This window comes from Eriocheir sinensis, chromosome 20 (genome assembly GCF_024679095.1).
Source record: "Eriocheir sinensis breed Jianghai 21 chromosome 20, ASM2467909v1, whole genome shotgun sequence".
Classification (NCBI taxonomy): Eukaryota; Metazoa; Arthropoda; class Malacostraca; order Decapoda; family Varunidae; genus Eriocheir; species Eriocheir sinensis.
In genome coordinates this window covers 17309358-17334618 of record NC_066528.1, presented here as the reverse complement: position 1 = coordinate 17334618, position 25261 = coordinate 17309358, and the positions used below count along the sequence as shown (strand labels likewise).

General features: G+C 50.3%; 1 protein-coding gene and 1 long non-coding RNA gene across 13 annotated transcripts in view; one reads left to right on the top strand and one right to left on the bottom strand.

Annotated features, from left to right (window-relative positions):
- Nucleotides 1-25261, bottom strand: part of LOC127001290 (zinc finger protein 182-like) — a 71897-nt gene that overhangs the window by 15088 nt on the left and 31548 nt on the right. For 2 of the 12 annotated variants that reach the window (XM_050865687.1, XM_050865684.1), the window contains exon 2: nucleotides 22698-22775. The exons of 5 other annotated variants lie outside the window; for them this stretch is intronic. The gene's annotated coding sequence lies outside the window, so the exon portion shown is untranslated. Of the gene's footprint in view, nucleotides 1-7401; nucleotides 7716-9776; nucleotides 9912-15887; nucleotides 16024-20589; nucleotides 20904-22697; nucleotides 22776-25261 lie in introns of those variants that run through there. 5 more of the 12 variants (XM_050865676.1, XM_050865677.1, XM_050865685.1 and 2 more) reach the window with 5 other exon arrangements.
- LOC127001293 (uncharacterized) lies at nucleotides 5081-20590 on the top strand. The gene is made up of 3 exons (XR_007754999.1): nucleotides 5081-5807; nucleotides 19680-20015; nucleotides 20184-20590. It is a non-coding gene; the product is annotated as an uncharacterized LOC127001293 (long non-coding RNA).

Sequence of the window (25261 nt, the reverse complement as noted above, 5' to 3'; positions counted from 1 at the left end):
TCTCCAGCCCGTCCGCGCTTCCCGCCCGCGCCGCGTCCCTGGGCCTGGGACAGGCACTCAAGCGGTGGCCTGACTGGCCACAGTCCTTGCAGCGAGGCTGGTGGGCATCGGGGCTTGGCCGGTCAAGGGAACGCGTCCTTCGCTCCCCCAGGCACCGACTGCACCTATGCCCCCTCTTGCCACAGCCCCCGCACGAGCCACGGAAGCCCTCCGGGCTCGCCTTTATCGACGCTGCCTTCATCTTCACCTTCGCCATCCGGCCCCGGAGGTCATGGCAGGGCGGGGCGGCCGCTTCTAGGCCGCTGGTCATCGTCAAGGCCTCGAACTCCAAGGCCCTCGTCAACGCGTCGTCGGTCCACGGCAGTGGGTGAGAGTCCTCGCCAGTCTTGTCCCTCAGCGCCCGGCAGTCCTCACAGAAGCGCTGCGTGCCGTCCTTCTTCATATCCAGGACGACTGCTGAGGGCCACGGACAGTCTGTCCGCTCCATCACCCCCTGCGCCGCCAGCCCGTTGACGGCGCGCTGTAGTTCCTCCCGCCTGACCGGCACGACACGTCGGGGCGGGCTCCTGGTGGGCACACTATTTCCCGTGTTGATGTTGTGCTTCACCAACCCCGTGCAGCCCAGATCCAAGTCACCCCTGCTAAACACGTCCGCGTACTGAGCCAGGGTGTGGCGCATTTTCGTCTGCGCCCCGGCAGGTGAGCGGCGCTCCGGTGCGCCGACTCCTCCAGGAAGTCGGGCAGCGGCCTCACAGCGGCCGACTCCCCGCTCCCCGAGGCTTTCTCTTGTTGTTCCACCTCTTCACAGGTGCCCAGCTTGGCACCAGCGGGTACTTCCGAGCCTCGTCGGAGGAGTTAGCCACCAGCACCGTGACTCCTCCCCCGCTCCTTCGAGACTCCGTCCGGCTGCCACACCATCAGGCAGCTGCAGGCCCTCCGTGGACTCCACCGTGCCTTCCGCTGGCATCGCGTCCGACCGGCAACACAGGACCCTGGCCTCCGTCCCCGGGGCAAGGTGCGTCGCTCCGCCGCGACTACCTCTGCACAGCCGACCTTCGGGAGCAAAGGCGCCTGTCCGCGCAGCCTCTCCAGCTCCCGTCCAAGGTCGGCACAGGCCTCGCCCTGCGGCAGGTAGTCGAGGCCCAGCACGGCTCGTCTCGATCGGCGACGTCCATCGGCCGGCGCTCCACAGCGCTGCCTACGCCGATACGAGCCTCCACTGGGCCCTCAGACTGCACGCAGTGCCCCGTGACGCCACACAGCCTCTGTGGAGCGTCCTGGAGTCGTGTAGCGGCCGGCATGTCAGGCCGCCCCAAGGTCCTCTCGGCGCTCCCCACCAAGCGGCCGGGCCCGTCCACTGAGCCCCGTAGCGCTGTCGTCAGCAGCAGCGCCTTCTCATCCTCGCCCCAGCCCTGGGCAGCAGCTGGCATCTTGAACTGGGCCTTCCACGCCAACTTCCCGTCGTGCCCCGCTGGCTTAAGCCTCCCTGAGCGCCGGGAGGATGAGGGGCTGCAGCGGGGAGCGGGCGGACCACGTGGGCTGCAAGCCGGCCGGCATGGCGGAGAGGGAGGCGGTGAGAGAGGCAATGAGGCAGGGTTAATGGGTCCGACTCCAGCACCAGCTGGACCCAAGGGAGCGGCTTCAACGGCTCCCCAGCCTCCTGCAGCCTCCACCGGCTCCGCCACGACACCACCGGGCTTCAGGGGCCCTTGCCAGGGACCCCACGCGGAACCCCGCCAGTCCGCCACCCGTGCACCCGCCGCCAGCACACATGACACTTCTTGTTCCTCCCCGCACCACGTTGCCACCTCTCGCTGCTGCCATGGGAGAGAGAGCGGACTACGTGACCTGCGAGCCGGCTGGCATGGAGGAGAGGGTGGGGGTGAGGGAGGCAACGAGGCGGGGGCTCCCCAACCTCCTGCGGCAGCTATTGGTTCCGCCACGACGCTACCAGGCTCCAGGAGTCCTTGCCAGGAGCCCCAGATAGGCCCCTGCAGGACCGCCGCCCCGGCGCTTCCTGCCAGAACTGAGCCTTCTTCCTCCGCGTGCGACGGTGCCACCTCTCGCAGCTGCCTCTCCGCCTCCCTCAGGCCTCGGACCTCGCCTTCCGGGGTCCGCACCTCCTCCAGCCGTTCACTCCTCGCGCTGTCGCAGCCCTGGTCGGTGTACTGCTGGGTTTCCACCTTCAGCGACGAGAAACAGCTCTGGAGGACATCGGCAAGATGGCGTGCCTGCTCGTCTGCCCTCTCTTCTGCCCTCTGAGCCTGCTCGCGTGCCCTCTCGTCTGCCCTCTCTTCTGCCCTCTGAGCCTGCTCTGCGAGCCTCTCTTCTGCCCTCTGATCCTGCGCGCGTGCCCTCTCGTCTGCCCTCTCTTCTGCCCTCCGAGCCTGCTCGCGTGCCCTCTCGTCTGCCCTCTGATCCAAATCCTGCCTCATACTGGCCAGCATGGCAGCGAACAATTCCATCTGGCCCGGCTTCACCTCACCCACGTCAGCCTCGGCTTTGCCCGTCTCCTCACCCTCACGGCGATCACTGGGGGACGCCATGACACTCGGCGCGCTTCACTGTTCACTTATCCCACTCCTTTGACACCAAGTGTTACGCCACCCCCCCTACCACACACCATACACGGGCAGGCAGGTGGCGTGATCCCCACCAGAACAACCACACGGGCACCAGTCACTCACAGCGGCCCACACCGCACACCGAGGGGAGGAGAGAACGAGGCAGGGCACAAAGGATACACGTTCAAACACTAAGTTCTAGTTTAATGACAGGTTCCTCACACAGTACAGAGTACAGCAACTTTCAAGGGCACAGAACAGTTAGTTAATCAGGCACAGTACAGGGGCACGGCAGACACGCACACCGGAAGCACACAGCTCGCGAGCGGAGCAGCTCAACACTCTCTCAAGCCCAGACACGCGTCTTCTCCCCTACTACTCCTCAGCCACCCTTGCTCCCCCACTGCCGACTCAGCACTTCCTGCCCGGCGGCCCGGCGGCCCCGGGCCCCCTCCTGTCTCTCTTGTCCCAACAAGTAGAGTTGCACCATGCTGAGCTAACATTGCCTCGTGCTACAATTTCATCACATTACACATACAAGCATTCACATACAGCACATTCGTAACAATACATTTAGATGTCTCTTCAAGACCATGGTAAGACCTCATCTTGAGTATGCTCAGTCAGTATGGTCCCCCTACAAGAAGAAGGATATAAGGATTGTGGAAAATGTCCTGAGAAGAGCATCCAAGTTATTACCAGGATTCAAGAACCTCACATATCCAGAACGACTGAAACAATTGGAGATACCAACACTGACTTACAGAAGGCTAAGGGGAGACATGATTGAGGCAGATCAAATCCTCAAAGGTAAATATGATGAGGATGTCAACATCCAACTTGAGAGACATACAGGGCCAACACGAGGACACAAATTGAAACTATGGAAAATGAGGTCCAGGACGCAAAAGAGGCAGATGTTCTTCAATTCAAGAGTCGTTGATGCCTGGAATAGCCTTCCCATGGATGTAGAAGAGGCAGTGAGCGTGATATCATTTGAGAAACGTTTAGATAACTTTTGATCAAACCAACAAATTCAATATCATTTTGAAGAAAAATTGTTAACCAGCCCGGCACACCACCTGAATATCAGTTTTGACAGCGACAATGATCTGGACATAGAGGCCTAGCTTTGGCCTGCGTCCAGTGACACCGTAAGGTTCCGTAAGGTAAGGTATATTCAGATTTTCAGATTTGCCTATTTCTTTTTTTCCCTATTTTTTCTTTTCTTCCTACTTGGAGACTTTTTATGCCCTAAGTCGTCTTTTTGTGCATTTTGTTTTGGGTCTTTTATTTCTTTGAGTTTCTTTTCCTTACGCTTAGTTTTATCCTTGGAGGAATAATACATGGAGTGGCCCTCAGCGGGTCGCTCTCTTGGAGGAAGAATACAGTATTCTTCCTCCTCTTGAGCAAGCATTGCCTAACTTTGTAATAACTACCGATGAAGTCCTTAAAGCTCTCCAATCCCTTAAAACGAATACAAGTCCTGGACCTGACAACGTATATCCTATGCTGCTTAAAGAAACAAAGAGCGAAATACTCTCCTCCCTCACAACCATTTTTGATATGTCCTTGCGACAGGCATCGTCCCTTCGGATTGGAAAAAGGCTAACGTGACACCGGTTCTTAAGAAAGGAGACAAAAAAACACCAGGTAATTACAGGCCCATTAGTCTAACTTGTTGTAGGTAAGCTACTCGAGAGCATAATTAGAGAAAAAATTGTGAGTTACCTCCAAAGCCACTCATTAATTGGGGATTCACAACATGGCTTCCGTAACAAAAGATCCTCCCTATCAAACCTATTGACCTTTTATAACGACCTCTTCTCAGTTTATGACGTAACTAAATCACTGGACGTAGTCTGTCTTGATTTCCAGAAAGCGTTAGATAAAGTCCCACATCATAGACTTTGGATTAATATATGGTAGTGATAATAAGGAAGGAGAGTGAAGATAGTGGTGAAGGGATAGGTCATAATGGCAGCAGTATAACTGTCCTGGTGATGGTGTCTGTAGCCATGGTGACAGTGAAGGTCAGCTGGTGGTCAAGGGTGAAGGATTCCTTGGGTCTTTCCAGTGGCTAGATTTGTTTCTCTTCCTGTTTCCATCAGGAACACCTCTCACTTTACAAAGCTGCCCGCCCTCTACTTTTTCATTAATCTACCCTGGATCCTCATCATCATTAGTGACTCATTTTCCACCGTGGGTTCAGGGTCAAAAGGGCTGTGTCAGCATTGTAATAACTTATAAGTGTTCCAACACAAAGAATAGTGAAGGGAGTAAGTCTGGGCATTGCTGGCCGAGCCTCACATGAAGGGCGCGTCAAGGCATGATGGCCGCGCGGTGGTGCTAATGTGTCGTGCCTTGCCTGTCTTCAACAGCAAGTTTAGTAAAGTTTGACTCATGATCCAAAGCTGTGATTCACAGGTTGTCTTGACGGTCACTGGAGAGTGAAATTAAGGAACACACGCTATTTTCTTACGATAATAAAACTCGTCTCTCGGAATGCTTTTTTATTCTTTACATAAATTCCCATATGTGGTACAAAACTTCTCCCTTATTTCTTTCTCCCGTTACTTCTCTCATCCCTCTAAGGAGGTGGTAACACTGCTGTTGTGCCCCCCCCACCCAAGGCTGCCGTGGAATAAGACTTGTTTGTTGAGATGGGACGTCACGTGGGTGGAAACAGGAAAGTAACAACACCATAAGACATCAATTACCATGGCCTACACCTCCCAACAGCCAGTTTGGTGTGGTTTGCCTACAGGACTATATTATTACTAGTAACACACACACTTGACCAATAGGCCCAGGCCACAACAGCCAGCCCGGCACAGTCACCAAAAAGATCAGACCGTTCACAGGACCCACCAACCACATGCAGCCTAGTATGGAAAGTGAATAACAGATCATGCCGTTACAGTCACCATTTGTTCCAATAGATGATTATTTTCTGTTCCCTGTGCTACACACAGCCCTGTAACACCACCACAACAAACACTTGCACTCACACACACAGCAGAACTGAATCAGCACAGCCCCTCAGGAGAAGTGGACCTTCACGTGCCTGGCAATCTCACCCTTAGTCATGAAACGTTTCCCACAAACATCGCACTTGAACCCTTTATGACCAGAGTGTCTGAAGAGGTGCAGGTTCAATAGCCTCTTCAGTTTGAATCTTTTCCCACAAACTTCACACTCATGATTTCTTGCATCAGTGTGTGTAACAGTGTGTACTTTGAGGTGAGCCTTCAGACTGAAACATTTCCCACAAACTTCACACTCATGATTTCTTTCACTAGTGTGTGTAAGTGTGTGTGTGTTGAGGTGACCCTTCAGACTGAAACATTTCCCACAAACTTCACACTCATGATTTCTTGCACCAGTGTGTGTAAGTGTGTGTGTGTTGAGGTGACCCTTCTGACTGAAACATTTCCCACAAACTTCACACTCATGATTTCTTTCACCAGTGTGTGTAAGGGCATGTTTCTTGAGGTTACCCTTCAGACTGAAACATTTCCCACAAAATTCACACTCATGATTTCTTTCACCAGTGTGTGTAAGGGCATGTTTCTTGAGATTACACTTCTCACGGAAACGTTTCCCACAAACTTCACACTCATGGTTTCTTGCACCAGTGTGTGTAAGAGTGTGTAATTTGAGGTGACCCTTCCGACTGAAACATTTCCCACAAACTTCACACTCATGATTTCTTTCACCAGTGTGTGTAAGGGTGTGTCTGTTGAGGTTACTCTTCTCACTGAAACATTTCCCACAAACTTCACACTCATGATTCCTTTCACCAGTGTGCGTAAGGGCATGTTTCTTGAGGTTACCCTTCCCACTGAAACGTTTCCCACAAACTTCGGACTCATGTTTTTTTGCACCGGTGTGTGTAAGGGTGTGTGTTTTGAGGGTACTCTTCCGACTGAAACATTTCCCACAAACTTCACACTCATGATTTCTTTCACTAGTGTGTGTAAGTGTGTGTGTGTTGAGGTGACCCTTCAGACTGAAACATTTCCCACAAACTTCACACTCATGATTTCTTGCACCAGTGTGTGTAAGTGTGTGTGTGTTGAGGTGACCCTTCTGACTGAAACATTTCCCACAAACTTCACACTCATGATTTCTTGCACCAGTGTGTGTAAGTGTGTGTGTGTTGAGGTGACCCTTCAGACTGAAACATTTCCCACAAACTTCACACTCATGATTTCTTTCACCAGTGTGTGTAAGGGCATGTTTCTTGAGATTACACTTCTCACTGAAACGTTTCCCACAAACTTCACACTCATGGTTTCTTGCACCAGTGTGTGTAAGGGCATGTTTCTTGAGGTTACACTTCTCACTGAAACGTTTCCCACAAACTTCACACTCATGATTTCTTTCACCAGTGTGTGTAAGGCCATGTTTCTTGAGGTTACCCTTCTGACTGAAACATTTCCCACAAACTTCACACTCATGGTTTCTTGCACCAGTGTGTTTTAGGGTGTGACGTTTGGGGTTACCCCTATTACTAAACCTTTTGCCACACTCCCGGCTTTCATGAGGTCTTACGCCAGAGTGTGTGGGTGTATTTGTTGAGGTCATCCTTCCCTGCATGTCTTTGGTCAGTAAACTTTCTCTCACTCTCAGATCTTCTCACATTTCTGAAATTCAAACTTCCCCCTTTGTGGATGAAGAGGCCAGCAGTTGCTTTTGGTGGTGGTGGTGGTGTTGGTAGTGGCAGTGGTGGTGGTGGTGGTGGCAGGAGTGGTGGTGGGGGTGGTGGAAGGAGTGGTGGTGGGGGTGGTGGCAGGAGTGGTGGTAGTGGTAATGTTTTTGATCACTCCTGAACCTCACACCAGTAGCAGTCGGCTCCTGCTCATCCCAGCCACTCCAGCTGCTGTCCTGCCTTGCAGCCTCCACTGCAACACTACTCCAGATGTGAGGAGTTGGCTGGTCTTGAGGAACCTCAGAGATGCTGGAGAAGGCGGCGAGGTTGCCTAAAAGCCACACTTAGTGACCAATTGAGCAGGCAAGGCGTGGGATGCACCAAGGAGTCCTGAAGTCAGCGGCAGCAAGGACGGAAGAAATACCCAGCACAGCAGCTGTCTCAATGCCTACCATCGACACTAACACCAGTGGTGGCCATTGGGACAAAGTCGTGTTCTGCAAAGAAAAAAATTGTCTGGTTAGGAAACTGAAGTTGGTGGGAGGGATCAGGGCGGTGGTGGGTGCACCAAGGCAAGCCACAGGTCGCCGGGTCGGGCAAATAGTGCGTGTTGATGAGATCACCGCTCTTACATTATTTACGAGGACCACACTGTTCTTCTGATAGGTTTGTATATGTTTCATATTATTCTGGTTATTGATTATTCTTGGGAATGACTACTTGGAAGTGCAGGGAGAGAGGGGGGTTAAAAAAAAAGCAAGCACTAGTGTAGCCCGTCCACACCTTGGCCCCCCACTCCTTCCTGTCTCAAGTGTAGCCCGTCCACACCCTGGCCCTCCACTCCTTCCTGTCCCAAGTGTAGCCCGTCCACACCCCGGCCCACCACTCCTTCCTGTCCCAAGTGTAGCCGTCCACACCCTGGCCCCCCGCCCCTTCCTGTCCCAAGTGTAGCCCGTCCACACCCTGGCCCCCCACTCCTTCCTGTCCCAAGTGTAGCCCGTCCACACCCTGGCCCCCCGCTCCTTCCTGTCCCAAGTGTAGCCCGTCCACACCCTGGCCCTCCCCTCCTTCCTGTCCCAAGTGTAGCCCGTCCACACCCTGGCCCTCCCCTCCTTCCTGTCCCAAGTGTAGCCCGTCCACACCCTGGCCCTCCCCTAGTTTTTTTCGGTAGTTTTCGGCCTGTTTTGAATGAATATGCGTGTCATTTCTATCGCAAATCACGTGTTTTTTACCCCCTTCCAATCAAGAGACTAATGATTTGCGATAAAAAATTTAGAGCACATTCATTCAAAACAGACCGAAATCTACCAGAAAAAACTAGTTTCGTCCACACAGGTGCATTTAAACTAAACATAACCCTAACCTAACCTAACCTAAAACTAACCTAACCTAACACTAACCTAACACTAACCTAACCTAACCTAACCTAAAACTAACCTAACCTAACCTAACCTAACATAACCTAAACTAACCTAAAACTAACCTAACCTAACCTAACCTAACCTAAAACTAACCTAACCTAACACTAACCTAACCCAAAACTAACCTAACCTAACACTAACCTAACCGTGTGTCACGTCCTGGCCTTGACCGCCCTCCCTCCCTCCCTCCGTTATAAATGATTTCCGAGGGGTGTTTATGGGGATGAATTTACTCAGAATGCGGAGCTCTTTCTAATGGTCAGGGTAAGAAAAGCCATCTCTAGACTGGTGTACTCCTACAATAATACCGCCCTCCCCTCCTTCCTGTCCCAAGTGTAGCCCGTCCACACCCTGGCCCCCCACTCCTTCCTGTCCCAAGTGTAGCCCGTCCACACCCTGGCCCTCCGCTCCTTCCTGTCCCAAGTGTAGCCCGTCCACACCCTGGCCCTACCCTCCTTCCTGTCCCAAGTGTAGCCCGTCCACACCCTGGCCCTCCACTCCTTCCTGTCCCAAGTGTAGCCCGTCCACACCCTGGCCCTCCCCTCCTTCCTGTCCCAAGTGTAGCCCGTCCACACCCTGGCCCCCCACTCCTTCCTGTCCCAAGTGTAGCCCGTCCACACCCTGGCCCTCCACTCCTTCCTGTCCCAAGTGTAGCCCGTCCACACCCTGGCCCCCCGCACCATCCAGTCCCAAGTGTAGCCCGTCCACACCCTGGCCCCCAGCTCCTTCCTGTCCCAAGTGTAGCCCGTCCACACCCTGGCCCTCCACTCCTTCCTGTCCCAAGTGTAGCCCGTCCACACCCTGGCCCTCCACTCCTTCCTGTCCCAAGTGTAGCCCGTCCACACCCTGGCCCTCCGCTCCTTCCTGTCCCAAGTGTAGCCCGTCCACACCCTGGCCCCTGCTCCTTCCTGTCCCAAGTGTGTCCACACCCTGGCCCTCCCCTCCTTCCTGTCCCAAGTGTAGCCCGTCCACACCCTGGCCCCCCGCTCCTTCCTGTCCCAAGTGTAGCCCGTCCACACCCTGGCCCCCCGCTCCTTCCTGTCCCAAGTGTAGCCCGTCCACACCCTGGCCCTCCCCTCCTTCCTGTCCCAAGTGTAGCCCGTCCACACCCTGGCCCCCCACCACCCGCACACTCACCCTGGGGGCCTGCACGCCGAGGGGCTCCTCCTCCTCCACGAGAAACACTGCCAGGGCACTTCAGGCCACGCGGCGGACCTCGACCTTGAACTTGATGTCACAGCCTCACAGGGGACTTGTTTGCTTCCTCTTCCTCCTCTTCTTCTACTCCTCTTTGTATACCTTCTTCTTGGGTTCTTCTTAATTCTTTGATTTTTCTGTCTCCCTATATTCAGACCTTCCTATTTTCTCTTCCGATTTACATATTTTACCAATTTTTTTTATTCTATTTCCCTATTTTCTTCTTTTCCCTTCTCTTTGTACATCTTCTTACGGTCCTTCTTGATTCTTTATTTTTTCTGTGGACCTATATTCAGCTTTTCCTGTTTTCCTCTTTTCTGATTTACATATTTTTTCCGTTTTTCTTTTATTTCCTTATTTTTTATCTTCCTCACACGATATTACATTTAGTACTGTACACACATTTAGATGTCTCTTCAAGACCATGGTAAGACCTCATCTTGAGTATGCTCAGTCAGTATGGTCCCCCTACAAGAAGAAGGATATAAGGATTGTGGAAAATGTCCTGAGAAGAGCATCCAAGTTATTACCAGGATTCAAGAACCTCACATATCCAGAACGACTGAAACAATTGGAGATACCAACACTGACTTACAGAAGGCTAAGGGGAGACATGATTGAGGCAGATCAAATCCTCAAAGGTAAATATGATGAGGATGTCAACATCCAACTTGAGAGACATACAGGGCCAACACGTGGACACAAATTGAAACTATGGAAAATGAGGTCCAGGACGCAAAAGAGGCAGATGTTCTTCAATTCAAGAGTCGTTGATGCCTGGAATAGCCTTCCCATGGATGTAGAAGAGGCAGTGAGCGTGATATCATTTGAGAAACGTTTAGATAACTTTTGATCAAACCAACAAATTCAATATCATTTTGAAGAAAAATTGTTAACCAGCCCGGCACACCAGCTGAATATCAGTTTTGACAGCGACAATGATCTGGACATAGAGGCCTAGCTTTGGCCTGCGTCCAGTGACACCGTAAGGTTCCGTAAGGTAAGGTATATTCAGATTTTCAGATTTGCCTATTTCTTTTTTTCCCTATTTTATCTTTTCTTTCTACTTGGAGACTTTTTATGCCCTAAGTCGTCTTTTTTCCATTTTGTTTTGGGTCTTTTATTTCTTTGAGTTTCTTTTCCTTACGCTTAGTTTTATCCTTGGAGGAATAATACATGGAGTGGCCCTCAGCGGGTCGCTCTCTTGGAGGAAGAATACAGTATTCTTCCTCCTCTTGAGCAAGCATTGCCTAACTTTGTAATAACTACCGATGAAGTCCTTAAAGCTCTCCAATCCCTTAAAACGAATACAAGTCCCGGACCTGACAACGTATATCCTATGCTGCTTAAAGAAACAAAGAGCGAAATACTCTCCTCCCTCACAACCATTTTTGATATGTCCTTGCGACAGGCATCGTCCCTTCGGATTGGAAAAAGGCTAACGTGACACCGGTTCTTAAGAAAGGAGACAAAAAAACACCAGGTAATTACAGGCCCATTAGTCTAACTTGTTGTAGGTAAGCTACTCGAGAGCATAATTAGAGACAAAATTGTGAGTTACCTTCAAAGCCACTCATTAATTGGGGATTCACAACATGGCTTCCGTAACAAAAGATCCTCCCTATCAAACCTATTGACCTTTTATAACGACCTCTTCTCAGTTTATGACGTAACTAAATCACTGGACGTAGTCTGTCTTGATTTCCAGAAAGCGTTAGATAAAGTCCCACATCATAGACTTTGGATTAATATATGGTAGTGATAATAAGGGAGGAGAGTGAAGATAGTGGTGAAGGGATAGGTCATAATGGCAGCAGTATAACTGTCCTGGTGATGGTGCCTGTAGCCATGGTGACAGTGAAGGTCAGCTGGTGGTCAAGGGTGAAGGATTCCTTGGGTCTTTCCAGTGGCTAGATTTGTTTCTCTTCCTGTTTCCATCAGGAACACCTCTCACTTTACAAAGCTGCCCGCCCTCTACTTTTTCATTAATCTACCCTGGATCCTCATCATCATTAGTGACTCATTTTCCACCGTGGGTTCAGGGTCAAAAGGGTTGTGTTAACATTGTAATAACTTATAAGTGTTCCAACACAAAGAATAGTGAAGGGAGTAAGTCTGGGCATTGCTGGCCGAGCCTCACATGAAGGGCGCGTCAAGGCATGATGGCCGCGCGGTGGTGCTAATGTGTCGTGCCTTGCCTGTCTTCAACAGCAAGTTTAGTAAAGTTTGACTCAAGATCCAAAGCTGTGATTCACAGGTTGTCTTGACGGTCACTGGAGAGTGAAATTAAGGAACACACGCTATTTTCTTACGATAATAAAACTCGTCTCTCGGAATGCTTTTTTATTCTTTACATAAATTCCCATATGTGGTACAAAACTTCTCCCTTACTTCTTTCTCCCGTTACTTCTCTCATCCCTCTAAGGAGGTGGTAACACTGCTGTTGTGCCCCCCCCACCCAAGGCTGCCGTGGAATAAGACTTGTTTGTTGAGATGGGACGTCACGTGGGTGGAAACAGGAAAGTAACAACACCATAAGACATCAATTACCATGGCCTACACCTCCCAACAGCCAGTTTGGTGGTTTGCCTACAGGACTATATTATTACTAGTAACACACACACTTGACCAATAGGCCCAGGCCACAACAGCCAGCCCGGCACAGTCACCAAAAAGATCAGACCGTTCACAGGACCCACCAACCACATGCAGCCTAGGATGGAAAGTGAATAACAGATCATGCCGTTACAGTCACCATTTGTTCCAATAGATGATTATTTTCTGTTCCCTGTGCTACACACAGCCCTGTAACACCACCACAACAAACACTTGCACTCACACACACAGCAGAACTGAATCAGCACAGCCCCTCAGGAGAAGTGGACCTTCACGTGCCTGGCAATCTCACCCTTGGTCATGAAACGTTTCCCACAAACATCGCACTTGAACCCTTTATGACCAGAGTGTCTGAAGAGGTGCAGGTTCAATACCCTCTTCAGTTTGAATCTTTTCCCACAAACTTCACACTCATGATTTCTTGCATCAGTGTGTGTAACAGTGTGTACTTTGAGGTTACTCTTCAGACTGAAACATTTCCCACAAACTTCACACTCATGATTTCTTGCATCAGTGTGTGTAACAGTGTGTACTTTGAGGTGAGCCTTCTGACTGAAACATTTCCCACAAATTTCACACTCATGATTTCTTGCACCAGTGTGTGTAACAGTGTGTAATTTGAGGGTACCCTTCTGACTGAAACGTTTCCCACAAACTTCACACTCATGATTTCTTTCACCAGTGTGTGTAAGGGCATGTTTCTTGAGGTGACCATTCTGACTGAAACATTTCCCACAAACTTCACACTCATGATTTCTTGCACCAGTGTGTGTAAGGGTGTGTCTGTTGAGGTGACACTTCTGACTGAAACATTTCCCACAAACTTCACACTCATGATTTCTTTCACCAGCGTGTGTAAGGGTGTGTCTGTTGAGGTTACTCTTCTCACTGAAACATTTCCCACAAACTTCACACTCATGATTCCTTTCACCAGTGTGCGTAAGGGCATGTTTCTTGAGGGTACCCTTCTCACTGAAACGTTTCCCACAAACTTCAGACTCATGTTTTTTTGCACCAGTGTGTGTAACGGTGTGTGTTTTGAGGGTACTCTTCCGACTGAAACATTTCCCACAAACTTCACACTCATGATTTCTTTCACCAGTGTGTGTAAGTGTGTGTGTGTTGAGGTGACCCTTCTGACTGAAACATTTCCCACAAACTTCACACTCATGATTTCTTTCACCAGTGTGTGTAAGGGCATGTTTCTTGAGGTGACCCTTCCGACTGAAACATTTCCCACAAACTTCACACTCATGGTTTCTTGCACCAGTGTGTGTAAGTGTGTGTCTGTTGAGGTGACCCTTCCGACTGAAACATTTCCCACAAACTTCACACTCATGATTTCTTTCACCAGTGTGTGTAAGAGTGTGTAATTTGAGGTTACCCTTCTGACTGAAACATTTCCCACAAACTTCACACTCATGGTTTCTTGCACCAGTATGTTTAAGGGTGTGACGTTTGGGGTTACTCCTATTACTAAACCTTTTGCCACACTCCCGGCTTTCATGAGGTCTTACGCCAGAGTGTGTGGGTGTATTTGTTGAGGTCATCCTTCCCTGCATGTCTTTTCTCACACTCTTGGCTTTGGTCAGTAAACTTTCTCTCACTCTCAGACCTTCTCACATTTCTGAAATTCAAACTTCCCCCTTTGTGGATGAAGAGGCCAGCAGTTGCTTTTAATGGTGGTGGTGGTGTTGGTGGTGGCAGTGGTGGTGGTGGCAGGAGTGGTGGTGGTGGCAGGAGTGGTGGTGGTGGTAATGTTTTTGATCACTCCTGAACCTCACACCAGTAGCAGTCGGCTCCTGCTCATCCCGGCCACTCCAGCTGCTGTCCTGCCTTGCAGCCTCCACTGCAACACTACTCCAGATGTGAGGAGTTGGCTGGTCTTGAGGAACCTCAGAGATGCTGGAGAAGGTGGCGAGGTTGCCTAAAAGCCACACTCAGTGACCAATTGAGCAGGCAAGGCGTGGGATGCACCAAGGAGTCCTGAAGTCAGCGGCAGCAAGGACGGAAGAAGTACCGAGCACAGCAGCTGTCTCAATGCCTACCATCGACACTAACACCAGTGGTGGCCATTGGGACAAAGTCGTGTTCTGCAAAGAAAAAAATTGTCTGGTTAGGAAACTGAAGTTGGTGGGAGGGATCAGGGCGGTGGTGGGTGCACCAAGGCAAGCCACAGGTCGCCGGGTCGGGCAAATAGTGCGTGTTGATGAGATCACCGCTCTTACATTATTTACGAGGACCACACTGTTCTTCTGATAGGTTTGTATATGTTTCATATTATTCTGGTTATTGATTATTCTTGGGAATGACTACTTGGAAGTGCAGGGAGAGAGGGAGGTTAAAAAAACAACAAGCACTAGTGTAGCCCGTCCACACCCTGGCCCCCCGCTCCTTCCTGTCCCAAGTGTAGCCCGTCCACACCCTGGCCCTCCCCTCCTTCCTGTCCCAAGTGTAGCCCATCCACACCCTGGCCCCCCACTCCTTCTTGTCCCAAGTGTAGCCCGTCCACACCCTGGCCCCCCACTCCTTCCTGTCCCAAGTGTAGCCCGTCCACACCCTGGCCCTCCCCTCCTTCCTGTCCCAAGTGTAGCCCGTCCACACCCTGGCCCCCCACTTCTTCCTGTCCCAAGTGTAGCCTGTCCACACCCTGGCCCCCCGCTCCATCCTGTCCCAAGTGTAGCCTGTCCGCACCCTGGCCCCGCTCCTTCCTGTCCCAAGTGTAGCCTGTCCACACCCTGGCCCCCCGCTCCTTCCTGTCCCAAGTGTAGCCCGTCCACACCCTGGCCCTCCCCTCCTTCCTGTCCCAAGTGTAGCCCGTCCACACCCTGGCCCCCTGCTCCTTCCTGTCCCAAGTGTAGCCCGTCCACACCTGGCCCCCTGCTCCTCCTTCCTGTCCCAAGTGTAGCCTGTCCACACCCTGGCCCCTGCTCCTTCCTGTCCCAAGTGTAGCCTGTCCACACCCTGGCCCTGCTCCTTCCTGTCCCAAGTGTAGCCCGTCCACACCCTGGCCCTCCACTCCTTCCTGTCCCAAGTGTAGCCCGTCCACAGCCTGGCCCTCCCCTCCTTCCTGTCCCAAGTGTAGCCCGTCCACCCCCTGGCCCCTGCTCCTTCCCTGTCCCAAGTAGCCCGTCCACACCCTGGCCCCTGCTCCTTCCTGTCCCAAGTGTAGCCCGTCCACACCCTGGCCCCCCGCTCCTTCCTGTCCCAAGTGTAGCCCGTCCACGCCCTGGCCCCTGCTCCTTCCTGTCCCAAGTGTAGCCTGTCCACACCCTGGCCCTCTCCACTCTTTCCTGTCCCAAGTGTAGCCGTCCACACCCTGGCCCCCACTCCTTCCTGTCCCTAGTGTTGCCCGTCCACAGCCTGGCCCCCCGCTCCTTCCTGTCCCAAGTGTAGCCCGTCCACACCCTGGCCCCCCACCACCCGCACACTCACCCTGGGGGCCTGCACGCCGAGGGGCTCCTCCTCCTCCACGAGAAACACTGCCAGGGCACTTCAGGCCACGCGGCGGACCTCGACCTTGAACTTGATGTCACAGCCTCACAGGGGACTTGTTTGCTTCCTCCTCCTCTTCTTCTTCTCCTCTTTGTATACCTTCTTCTTGGGTTCTTCTTAATTCTTTGATTTTTCTGTCTCCCTATATTCAGACCTTCCTATTTTCTCTTCCGATTTACATATTTTACCAATTTTTTTTATTCTATTTCCCTATTTTCTTCTTTTCCCTTCTCTTTGTACATCTTCTTACGGTCCTTCTTGATTCTTTATTTTTTCTGTGGACCTATATTCAGCTTTTCCTGTTTTCCTCTTTTCTGATTTACATATTTTTTCCGTTTTTCTTTTATTTCCTTATTTTTTATCTTCCTCACACGATATTACATTTAGTACTGTACACACATTTAGATGTCTCTTCAAGACCATGGTAAGACCTCATCTTGAGTATGCTCAGTCAGTATGGTCCCCCTACAAGAAGAAGGATATAAGGATTGTGGAAAATGTCCTGAGAAGAGCATCCAAGTTATTACCAGGATTCAAGAACCTCACATATCCAGAACGACTGAAACAATTGGAGATACCAACACTGACTTACAGAAGGCTAAGGGGAGACATGATTGAGGCAGATCAAATCCTCAAAGGTAAATATGATGAGGATGTCAACATCCAACTTGAGAGACATACAGGGCCAACACGTGGACACAAATTGAAACTATGGAAAATGAGGTCCAGGACGCAAAAGAGGCAGATGTTCTTCAATTCAAGAGTCGTTGATGCCTGGAATAGCCTTCCCATGGATGTAGAAGAGGCAGTGAGCGTGATCTCATTTGAGAAACGATTAGATAACTTTTGATGAAACCAACAAATTCAATATCATTTTGAAGAAAAATTGTTAACCAGCCCGGCACACCAGCTGAATATCAGTTTTGACAGCGACAATGATCTGGACATAGAGGCCTAGCTTTGGCCTGCGTCCAGTGACACCGTAAGGTTCCGTAAGGTAAGGTATATTCAGATTTTCAGATTTGCCTATTTCTTTTTTTCCCTATTTTTTCTTTTCTTCCTACTTGGAGACTTTTTATGCCCTAAGTCGTCTTTTTATGCATTTTGTTTGGGTCTTTTATTTCTTTGAGTTTCTTTTCCTTACGCTTAGTTTTATCCTTGGAGGAATAATACATGGAGTGGCCCTCAGCGGGTCGCTCTCTTGGAGGAAGAATACAGTATTCTTCCTCCTCTTGAGCAAGCGTTGCCTAACTTTGTAATAACTACCGATGAAGTCCTTAAAGCTCTCCAATCCCTTAAAACGAATACAAGTCCCGGACCTGACAACGTATATCCTATGCTGCTTAAAGAAACAAAGAGCGAAATACTCTCCTCCCTCACAACCATTTTTGATATGTCCTTGCGACAGGCATCGTCCCTTCGGATTGGAAAAAAGCTAACGTGACACCGGTTCTTAAGAAAGGAGACAAAAAAACACCAGGTAATTACAGGCCCATTAGTCTAACTTGTTGTAGGTAAGCTACTCGAGAGCATAATTAGAGACAAAATTGTGAGTTACCTTCAAAGCCACTCATTAATTGGGGATTCACAACATGGCTTCCGTAACAAAAGATCCTCCCTATCAAACCTATTGACCTTTTATAACGACTTCTTCTCAGTTTATGACGTAACTAAATCACTGGACGTAGTCTGTCTTGATTTCCAGAAAGCGTTAGATAAAGACCCACATCATAGACTTTGGATTAATATATGGTAGTGATAATAAGGGAGGAGAGTGAAGATAGTGGTGAAGGGATAGGTCATAATGGCAGCAGTATAACTGTCCTGGTGATGGTGCCTGTAGCCATGGTGACAGTGAAGGTCAGCTGGTGGTCAAGGGTGAAGGATTCCTTGGGTCTTTCCAGTGGCTAGATTTGTTTCTCTTCCTGTTTCCATCAGGAACACCTCTCACTTTACAAAGCTGCCCGCCCTCTACTTTTTCATTAATCTACCCTGGATCCTCATCATCATTAGTGACTCATTTTCCACCGTGGGTTCAGGGTCAAAAGGGTTGTGTTAACATTGTAATAAGTGTTCCAACACAAAGAATAGTGAAGGGAGTAAGTCTGGGCATTGCTGGCCGAGCCTCACATGAAGGGCGCGTCAAGGCATGATGGCCGCGCGGTGGTGCTAATGTGTCGTGCCTTGCCTGTCTTCAACAGCAAGTTTAGTAAAGTTTGACTCAAGATCCAAAGCTGTGATTCACAGGTTGTCTTGACGGTCACTGGAGAGTGAAATTAACACACGCTATTTTCTTACGATAATAAAACTCGTCTCTCGGAATGCTTTTTTATTCTTTACATAAATTCCCATATGTGGTACAAAACTTCTCCCTTATTTCTTTCTCCCGTTACTTCTCTCATCCCTCTAAGGAGGTGGTAACACTGCTGTTGTGCCCCCCCCCACCCAAGGCTGCCGTGGTATATGACTTGTTTGTTGAGATGGGACGTCACGTGGGTGGAAACAGGAAAGTAACAACACCATAAGACATCAATTACCATGGCCTACACCTCCCAACAGCCAGTTTGGTGTGGTTTGCCTACAGGACTATATTATTACTAGTAACACACACACTTGACCAATAGGCCCAGGCCACAACAGCCAGCCCGGCACAGTCACCAAAAAGATCAGACCGTTCACAGGACCCACCAACCACATGCAGCCTAGGATGGAAAGTGAATAACAGATCATGCCGTTACAGTCAGCATTTGTTCCAATAGATGATTATTTTCTGTTCCCTGTGCTACACACAGCCCTGTAACACCACCACAACAAACACTTGCACTCACACACACAGCAGAACTGAATCAGCACAGCCCCTCAGGAGAAGTGGACCTTCACGTGCCTGGCAATCTCACCCTTAGTCATGAAACGTTTCCCACAAACATCGCACTTGAACCCTTTATGACCAGAGTGTCTGAAGAGGTGCAGGTTCAATAGCCTCTTCAGTTTGAATCGTTTCCCACAAACTTCACACTCATGATTTCTTGCATCAGTGTGTGTAACAGTGTGTACTTTGAGGTTACTCTTCTGACTGAAACATTTCCCACAAACTTCACACTCATGATTTCTTTCACCAGTGTGTGTAACAGTGTGTACTTTGAGGTTACCCTTCTCACTGAAACGTTTCCCACAAACTTCACACTCATGATTTCTTTCACCAGTGTGTGTAAGAGTGTGTAATTTGAGGGTATCCTTCAGACTGAAACATTTCCCACAAACTTCACACTCATGATTTCTTTCACCAGTGTGTGTAAGAGTGTGTAATTTGAGGGTATCCTTCCGACAGAAACATTTCCCACAAACTTCACACTCATGATTTCTTTCACCAGTGTGTGTAAGAGTGTGTAATTTGAGGGTATCCTTCCGACTGAAACATTTCCCACAAACTTCACACTCATGATTTCTTGCACCAGTGTGTGTAAGGGCATGTTTCTTGAGGTTACCCTTCTCACTGAAACGTTTCCCACAAACTTCACACTCATGGTTTCTTGCACCAATGTGTGTAAGGGCATGTTTCTTGAGGGTACCCTTCTCACTGAAACGTTTCCCACAAACTTCACACTCATGATTTCTTTCACCAGTGTGTGTAAGAGTGTGTAATTTGAGGGTATCCTTCCGACTGAAACGTTTCCCACAAACTTCACACTCATGATTTCTTTCACCAGTGTGTGTAAGAGTGTGTAATTTGAGGGTATCCTTCAGACTGAAACATTTCCCACAAACTTCACACTCATGATTTCTTTCACCAGTGTGTGTAAGGGTGTGTCTGTTGAGGTTACTCTTCTCACTGAAACATTTCCCACAAACTTCACACTCATGATTCCTTTCACCAGTGTGCGTAAGGGCATGTTTCTTGAGGGTACCCTTCTCACTGAAACGTTTCCCACAAACTTCAGACTCATGTTTTTTTGCACCAGTGTGTGTAACGGTGTGTGTTTTGAGGGTACTCTTCCGACTGAAACATTTCCCACAAACTTCACACTCATGGTTTCTTTCACCAGTGTGTGTAAGGGCATGTTTCTTGAGGTTACTCTTCCGACTGAAACATTTCCCACAAACTTCACACTCATGATTTCTTTCACCAGTGTGTGTAAGTGTGTGTGTGTTGAGGTGACCCTTCTGACTGAAACATTTCCCACAAACTTCACACTCATGATTTCTTTCACCAGTGTGTGTAAGGGCATGTTTCTTGAGGTGACCCTTCTGACTGAAACATTTCCCACAAACTTCACACTCATGGTTTCTTGCACCAGTGTGTTTTAGGGTGTGACGTTTGGGGTTACTCCTATTACTAAACCTTTTGCCACACTCCCGGCTTTCATGAGGTCTTACGCCAGAGTGTGTGGGTGTATTTGTTGAGGTCATCCTTCCCTGCATGTCTTTGGTCAGTAAACTTTCTCTCACTCTCAGATCTTCTCACATTTCTGAAATTCAAACTTCCCCCTTTGTGGATGAAGAGGCCAGCAGTTGCTTTTGGTGGTGGTGGTGGTGTTGGTAGTGGCAGTGGTGGTGGTGGTGGTGGCAGGAGTGGTGGTGGGGGTGGTGGTGGGGGTGGTGGCAGGAGTGGTGGTGGTGGTAATGTTTTTGATCACTCCTGAACCTCACACCAGTAGCAGTCGGCTCCTGCTCATCCCAGCCACTCCAGCTGCTGTCCCGCCTTGCAGCCTCCACTGCAACACTACTCCAGATGTGAGGAGTTGGCTGGTCTTGAGGAACCTCAGAGATGCTGGAGAAGGTGGCGAGGTTGCCTAAAAGCCACACTTAGTGACCAATTGAGCAGGCAAGGCGTGGGATGCACCAAGGAGTCCTGAAGTCAGCGGCAGCAAGGACGGAAGAAGTACCGAGCACAGCAGCTGTCTCAATGCCTACCATCGACACTAACACCAGTGGTGGCCATTGGGACAAAGTCGTGTTCTGCAAAGAAAAAAATTGTCTGGTTAGGAAACTGAAGTTGGTGGGAGGGATCAGGGCGGTGGTGGGTGCACCAAGGCAAGCCACAGGCCACCAGGTCAGGCAAATAGTGCGTGTTGATGAGATCACCGCTCTTACATTATTTACGAGGACCACACTGTTCTTCTGATAGGTTTGTATATGTTTCATATTATTCTGGTTATTGATTATTCTTGGGAATGACTACTTGGAAGTGCAGGGAGAGAGGGGTTAAAAAAACAACAAGTACTAGTGAAAGAGCTGGATGGTAGGGCTGGGCAGGAACCGTCATTTTCGGATCCGGCAGTTCCGGTACTGAAGGCTCTCGGAACCGGTTCCCACACTCTCAAATCCAATGCTCCCTACACGCACCCTCACGTCCACTGGAGCCTTGTGCACGGAGGCTGCGGGAACCGCTCGAACGGTTCTGTGACCTTGGAACCGGGTTCAGCTTCTCTGTACTCCCAGCCTGCCTCCCCAGGTGCCCATGAGCGGTCCCGCGCTGCCTCCAGCCTCGCCCGCTCCCACCAGGGTAGCCCTATTTTTCACCACTCTGGGAGCTGCCTTTTCCAATCTTCCTTTATTCTTGACTTATGCTCCCCATTTTCCTATTCAAGTGTTGACATATATAGGAGCAAATGCAAACCACTAAGTGATCTTTGTCTTTAATGACTAAATTGTAAAAGGACCTGGAAAAAATAGGTAAATATTTCTTTTAACAGTCAGGCATCAACTGAAAATTAATATATATAACTATATATATCTATATCTATATCTATATCTATATATATATACACACACACACACACACACACACAACCAAGGGCGGCATACGCGAAAAATGATGAGCAGTATGGCAGCCTCTCAAAACAATGCCAGATACTGCCCCAAAAGAATGGCTTCCATTCTGTTCTCAAGCCTCATCACACTTCTCAGACAAAGCAGAAAACTCTTTGCTCGAACCGGTTCCAAGATTTGGGAACCGATTCCAGTGGTTGCGTAGCGGAACCGCTGGAACTGGTTCCGGAACCGATTCTTGCCCACCCCTACTGGATAGTGCATCATATGCAGTCAACTTGTAATTGAATTTATAAGACAATACTCAAATAACTTTAAGTCTCCAACATAGCCTGTGTTCCACACAGCCGAGGAGTATTCCAACAGGGGCGCACGTGAGTAATGAAGAGGGGGACCATAAATGGAACATCTTCCTGGCCCCCCGCTCCTTCCTGTCCCAAGTGTAGCCCGTCCACACCCTGGCCCTCCCCTCCTTCCTGTCCCAAGTGTAGCCCGTCCACACCCTGGCCCACCACTCCTTCCTGTCCCAAGTGTAGCCCGTCCACACCCTGGCCCTCCCCTCCTTCCTGTCCCAAGTGTAGCCCGTCCACACCCTGGCCCTCCCCTCCTTCCTGTCCCAAGTGTAGCCCGTCCACACCCTGGCCCTACCCTCCTTCCTATCCCAAGTGTAGCCCATCCACACCCTGGCCCTCCCCTCCTTCCTGTCCCAAGTGTAGCCCATCCACACCCTGGCCCTCCACTCCTTCCTGTCCCAAGTGTAGCCCGTCAACATCCTGGCCCTCCACTCCTTCCTGTCCCAGGTGTAGCCCGTCCACACCCTGGCCCTCCCCTCCTTCCTGTCCCAAGTGTAGCCCGTCCACACCCTGGCCCCCCGCTCCTTCCTGTCCCAAGTGTAGCCCGTCCACACCCTGGCCCCCCGCTCCTTCCTGTCCCAAGTGTAGCCCGTCCACACCCTGGCCCCCCCACCACCCGCACACTCACCCTGGGGGCCTGCACGCCGAGGGGCTCCTCCTCCTCCACGAGAAACACTGCCAGGGCACTTCAGGGCACGCGGCGGACCTCAACCTTGAACTTGATGTCACAGCCTCACAGGGGACTTGTTTGCTTCCTCCTCCTCTTTGTATACCTTCTTCTTGGGTTCTTCTTAATTCTTTGATTTCTCTGTCTCCCTATTTTCAGACTTTCCTATTTTCTCTTCCGATTTACATATTTTACCAATTTTTTCTTCTATTTCCCTATTTTCTTCTTTTCCCTTCTCTTTGTACATCTTCTTACGGTCCTTCTTGATTCTTTATTTTTTCTGTGGACCTATATTCAGCTTTTCCTGTTTTCCTCTTTTCTGATTTACATATTTTTTCCGTTTTTCTTTTATTTCCTTATTTTTTTCTCTTCCTCACACGATATTACATTTAGTACTGTACACACATTTAGATGTCTCTTCAAGACCATGGTAAGACCTCATCTTGAGTATGCTCAGTCAGTATGGTCCCCCTACAAGAAGAAGGATATAAGGATTGTGGAAAATGTCCTGAGAAGAGCATCCAAGTTATTACCAGGATTCAAGAACCTCACATATCCAGAACGACTGAAACAATTGGAGATACCAACACTGACTTACAGAAGGCTAAGGGGAGACATGATTGAGGTAGATCAAATCCTCAAAGGTAAATATGATGAGGATGTCAACATCCAACTTGAGAGACATACAGGGCCAACACGTGGACACAAATTGAAACTATGGAAAATGAGGTCCAGGACGCAAAAGAGGCAGATGTTCTTCAATTCAAGAGTCGTTGATGCCTGGAATAGCCTTCCCATGGATGTAGAAGAGGCAGTGAGCATGATATCATTTGAGAAACGTTTAGATAACTTTTGATCAAACCAACAAATTCAATATCATTTTGAAGAAAAATTGTTAACCAGCCCGGCACACCACCTGAATATCAGTTTTGACAGCGACAATGATCTGGACATAGAGGCCTAGCTTTGGCCTGCGTCCAGTGACACCGTAAGGTTCCGTAAGGTAAGGTATTGTTGTACTCCACTTGTCTACCCCTCACACAGGCAGACAGGTGCTCTCCCAATTACTTAAACTGGGCTCGCTATGGAAAACACAGTGCTCCCACGAGGCGGACAGCAGACACAAAGACACTCCGGCGGACACACTCGCACACACCCACAGAGCACACAGCGAGGCACAATTAAATACAGGGCGGACTTTCTTGGGGTTTACTAAGCAACAGAACGTTGTACAATCCTTATAGTCCAAGGGGGAGGCAGTCAAGGCACAAATCACAGGCGATTAAGTCCTAAGGCACAGAGCACAGGCGAGCGCGTCCTTTGTCTTCTCTCCGTCTCCACTCTTCCTCGCCGCATGGCGTCCCTCTCCAGCCCGCCCCCTCAACGGGGCCGCAGGGAACCCTCATTACGTCACGTGGCGCCAATTACAATTTAAACTAAGCTAAGCCTTGGCGTAACACTACCCCCCCCTTAAGCGCAGGCGACCCGCCTCGCCAACTTAACAAAACAAATAAAACATAACTGGGGAACTAAACAAATCATTCTGTATCAAAATCTGTAAGCCATCCTGGCCTCCTCCTCTCACGTCTTGGTCGTCGCGGTGGAGGTGAGGGCGAGGGAGGCAGCGGGCTGGTCCAGGTCACCAGCAGAGCCGGCCTCCAGGTCGGCGTCTCCACCTGCCTCCTCCTCCACATCATCCGCGACCTCGACGTCCACCGGGTCAAGTTCTGCCCGGTCCTCCTCGTCACTACTGGGGTAGTCAGGGTCCTCCTCAGCGCCAGTACCCCAGGAGTAACGGCCCGGCCCATGGTAGCGCCAGAGCCGGTCAACGTGGACGACAGAGGAGCGTTTGCGGCCCCTCCTGATGCGGTAGGTGACAGCGGACAGGACTGCAATCACCGTGTAGGGCCCTCCCAGGGACTCTGCAGCTTCGGTGATAACCCTTTCTTCCGGCGAGGGTTATGCAGCCACACTCTGTCACCCACCGCATACTTCACGTCCCGCATGCGGCGATCGTAGTAGTCCTTCATCGCCTGGCCTGCCACTCTGAGCTTGCCGCGCACCTGGTGATGGACCTCGACCAGGTTCTCCTGCAGCGCGGCAGCGAAGCCAGAGGTGACAGTCGGCAGGCCCACGTCCGGCGGCCGCCCGTCGCCAGATCCACGGGAGTCTGAGCTAGCGTCCAAACATAAGACGTGCGGGTGTATAGTCAGTTGCCTCGTGCACATCGGACCGGTACGCCATCAGCATTGAGGGCAACTTGACGTCCCAGTCCTCCTGTTTTGACACGCAATACTTGGCCAACTGCTGTGCGAGTGTCCGGTTGAACCGCTCCACCATCCCGTCCGACTGCGGGTGGAGTGGCGTCGTTCGGGTCTTCCGCACTCCCAGCAAGTCGCAGCACTCACGGAACACACGGGACTCGAACTCACGGCCCTGGTCTGAGTGCAGTTCTGACGGCACACCGAACCGGGTGAAGCACTCGTTTACTAGGACACTCGCCACTGTTTCAGCCTCGTGGTTCG